We start from the raw sequence: 4,859 nt of genomic DNA, 5'->3' as shown, positions 1-4,859 counted from the left end.
AAAACTATTATGGTTGTATACTTGTTAAACTCATCACTCTGGTCCAGTAATAAATTCAGTGAAGTGAAAACTTAAAGCGTTTTTGAGAATGCCTTTGGCACATACTGTAGGTGGAGAACTACGCTATTAACTATATTATATTCGGGTGTGGTGTGTAACCTCTGATCCCAGGTGACTGAAACTAGATTGTGATTACAGAACAGGATATTAAGTACAGTCCAGATTAAACAATAATTAGTTCATGTATTTGTACAGAATTCAGTTCAGTTTGTCATTATAATTTGTCTGTATCTGAGTGATGTGCCACTGTGGTTTCTCTGTATATTCTATCCAAGGTTTGAATGTTCAGTCCAGAAAATGAGATCTATAAATATGCAGTGTACAGTTATGACCAGTAGGTCGAAGCATTTGCCAGCAGAAGAATCAGCTTGAGCATCTATCCTTAGGTAACCTTCACATTAATCTGCCAACTGGAGCATGAACATAACCCACAACAAATAGTGTTGGCAGTGGCTCCATAATCTCACCGTATTCTTCGCCTAATTTCACATGGAAATTATTGGATCATTCACTTTAGTCCTTTTAGTTCTGAGCATGTTTACAGCCCCATCAAATTGGTCATAATAATGATGATATGAGAACAAAATATAACACAAAATGAAAGCATGTGCAAGAAAACATGAGATATAGTGTATTTAGCCGCAACAATCCACTTTTATTTTATACAATTACAGAACTATTTATAGTGTTAAATAACATCTAGGTTAAAATCATGTCAAAGTAACACATTTGGAACTTGTGGTTAAGGTCATCCGTCTGTCTTTACCTACTGGCACTGTTTAGCCTTTACTTCTGTTTTACTGCAAATACCTCACTCTAAAACAAACAAACAAAAAAGATGAGACAAAGGTTTCTGCTATTTTTCACCTCTAAAAATAATCTGTTGAATATGAGGGTATTCTATGTGAAAACAAAATGGCTTATGTGTGTGCCCGGGGGCGACTGGCCGGTTGAAAGGTTACTGAGTGCAGCTTGGTGATTCATGTGCTACTTTAGATATGCAGGCTACAGCTGACAGTGATTCAGGCACATATTCAAGCACATACACAACACGCAAGTTTGAATCATACAGATTCCCAAAGTGTTTCAGTAACATGTTAGAAAAGCCACTATATCAAAACTAAATACACTATATCTCATGTTTTCTTGCACATGCTTTCATTTTCTCTCCCTCACTCACACACACACACTGCATACCATCATTATTATGACCAATTTGATGGGGCTGTAAACATGCTCAGAACTAAAAGGACTAAAGTGAATGATCCAATAATTTCCATGTGAAATTAGGCGAAGAATACGGTGAGATTATGGAGCCACTGCCAACACTATTTGTTGTGGGTTATGTTCATGCTCCAGTTGGCAGATTAATGTGAAGGTTACCTAAGGATAGATGCTCAAGCTGATTCTTCTGCTGGCAAATGCTTCGACCTACTGGTCATAACTGTACACTGCATATTTATAGATCTCATTTTCTGGACTGAACATTCAAACATCATTTTCCAACCAGCAGATTTTATAACGATTTTGTAAACATGGTGCATATCTGAGGTCATATTTAAATGTAACACAAAAAAATGGATTTACCTGTCCAGCAAACCAGAGGAGCAGAAGTCCCACTCCCTGGTTTAGTGACAAACTCAGGTGAAGAATGACCACAGGAAGTAAGCATAGGTACCACAGGAAGTACTGTGAAAGAGTAAGAGACTATGTCAACATATTAATACAATTAAGCTCTCAGCTCTTGTGTTGGGCATTCATGCAAAATCTTCCTTCTTCCTCCAACCTGTAACGGAACTTGTACCCATTGTCCCAGGTTCTGCTTTGGTTTCCACTGCACCCTGCCCATTTTGGGGACACGTTCTTGAAGCTACTACTACCACATTCAGAAGGTAGTACTGAATCAAGTTGCAGGAACTTGCAGGAGGGAGGGGGTGGATTCTTGCAGGGCTGTTGCTAGTGATCAGCTGAACATAGGTATCATGACGCCTCAAGTATTAGCATAACAAGCATGGTGTGTGTGTGTGACCATATGCTTATACTGGCTTAGAGCTACAAGATATATAGGATTATAGGTCTTGGTCTGCACACACACTCTGTCTCCTTCACACAACAAGCATCAAATGCTTTGCTTGCACTACAGATACCCTGAGCTGTCACTTCTCTATCTGGACTGGATGTGCTCTTTTCATCCTTTGTCCCAAGCTAACTTCTCACTCCTAACCTTTAGGTTTTTGTCTCTCCACCTCTTTCATTCTCTGTTACTCTTTGCCCTTACTGTTTTTTTTTCAGATGGTGCAATGGATGGTAGCATGTATACACCCACCCAGGCAGATGGTACAAGTCAGATGTTATAAAACTGACAAATAAGACAACAGGTCAGTTTTTAGCAAGCTAAACATTTTTTGCTTTACTGTTTTAGTTGGAGTCAGATAATACAAAATACAGAATTGTTTACAGCAAATTATAACATCACTTGCTATTTTGTCCTTTTGAAAAGCCAACATGGGTAGCTGAGCAGCTTTTTGTTGTTGCTGTTTTTTTTTTTTACTGGCATGTGACTTTTTTGTGTTATATTTTGTTCTAATTTTGTATCACGTGTCAGTTTGCAGTTTGATCTTTTTTTAACAAAGTGGTTTAAATTATTTTTTCTAAGTAGCTTTGCTGAACCAAACTAGATTTCTCCCTGGGGTAGTGTTGTTGTAGTTTAATTTCTTCCATAGTGGCATACTTGGTAGCAAAGCTATGCTTTTGACAAAGTCAAAAAGTCAAGGAATGATGATAGCTGTGGAGTCAGTGGGAGAAGCTTGCACCTTCAAATCAGTACAAGCAGGTGATGACTGAGTACAAATATATACTGCTCAAAAAAATAAAGGGAACGCAACATAGTTGAATGTCTTATCTTTGTGTTCCCTTTATTTTTTTGAGCAGTGTACAAAATCTGATCTGCAGGATACCTGTGTTGAACTATCTTTAAGCAGGATGTTGAAGCTCTGCATTCACTGGTACTAAGCTCTGAAGTCTCCAGAGGTCAGGGATCTGCTTCAACTATGCAGAAGGTAACCCTATGCATTACAGTACATACTGTACAGAAGCCAAAAGTACCTGACAAAACATCTGTATTTGGCATCCTGGGAAAACGAGACTGGACTGACATTAGTTGAGGAATATAAACACAACAGCCTGTTTATCGCTGCTTAAAGCTACTTAATGTGCTGATTTTTTTTTATCAATACCTATTGTACCTATAATGATATTACTCTCTGTAGCTGGTAAATATACAGCAGCTTCAGAAAGTATTCAGTTGTACAAGGGTGGAGTTGTTGGAGCTGTCTTACTTGCACTTAGGAATTTCTTTTCCTATTTGTACAGTTTCTTTTATATAAACTATGCATGGTAAAAAAGTCCTACTGTGTCAAATGACCTCTGTTTTTACTTTGGCCATTGTGTCAAATGTTACTCTACAACAGTATTGTTCCTATAGTACCAGTTGCTGCAACTTCATATATTCCTATCATTTTTTATTTACAATTTTATGTTCCAGTATTAGTATAATTTTTTGTCCTGTACTGTATATACTAATGTGTATGTGATATGTGCTGACAGATGGTTTGCAGCTGGCCAGCTAGACTTTACAAATGGAAGACATTTGTATGAGCTGACCTAGTCACAATGATGACCTACTGTGTGAAAGACTCCTGTTCTCTCTGTCACAATGCTAACCTTTACAGTGTATGATTGATTTTTGGATAAGGGTGAGAAGAACTGGAGTATTTTAAGAATAAAATGAGTCAATACAATTTAGTGCCTAGTAGGACAGAAGTCCGGTTCTTCTGGGAATTCTGAGGACTGGGATTTTAACCACAACTTTTAGGCTTCACATCTCTTTCTTTTTTGTCCCCAGCCTTTTTTCCTGCCCTCTACCTCTTTGAGGATGCCAACATTCCACTGGCTCTAGCCTTTTCCCCAGCCAGTGGCGAGAGATGGGTGTTAAGTTTCCCAGATCGTGTGAAGGATCTGTCATACCAACTCTATGGTACATTAATCATACAGGCGGTGTTGCTACGAATTCTGTTCTTCTGTGTATTTAATATTAATAGAGGCCAAATCTGAATGATGAGACCACATTTTATATACAGTAAATGAAAAATTCAAAAGAAACTGAAGAGGCAAGGTTGTTAAGTGAACAACAGAAGTTAACTATTTTTCATTCTGTAAAGCGTTTATGAGAACAGAAAACCATTAGGCTGAGGTAGAATGACCATGCTGTACATTGTTTTTAAATATTTTCATGATATTCTTGTGACCCTGTTAAAATTGACTTTGGTGGGTAATGTTATCTTTTTACCTTGGAAATGTTTTTTGTGATAGTCCAGGGGGTCATTTGGCAGTAATTTGTTGTATTGTTTAATATCAGCCTAATGGCAAATGAACAGCACTTGACCCAGAGTTTCCATATAAAGACAGATCTTTTAATAGAGAAGTCCCATTTGTAGAAACACTGGAAGACACTGCATATGTAATGTACACTGTGTTCGTTACCTTGCAGCTACCTGCAACTGAGACGAGCGTGACAGTCTTTGTTAACAATTATCAAAAGGAAAGCAAGAAAAAAAACAGACTTACTGTATTTACTTTAGTGAAACAAAGAAGCCTTCAAAGCTGTAGTTTTTAAGTTATACACATTTGTCTCTTACAATAAATAGTAATCATCAAACATTTACAGAAATGAACACACACACAAAGAAAAAAGGACAAATTCAAATCAATGACACCATATACAAGTTGTGCGTCCCCCC

This window comes from Monopterus albus, unplaced genomic scaffold (assembly GCF_001952655.1).
Source record: "Monopterus albus unplaced genomic scaffold, M_albus_1.0 scaffold96.1, whole genome shotgun sequence".
Lineage (NCBI taxonomy): Eukaryota > Metazoa > Chordata > Actinopteri > Synbranchiformes > Synbranchidae > Monopterus > Monopterus albus.
This window is presented reverse-complemented; position numbering follows the sequence as displayed.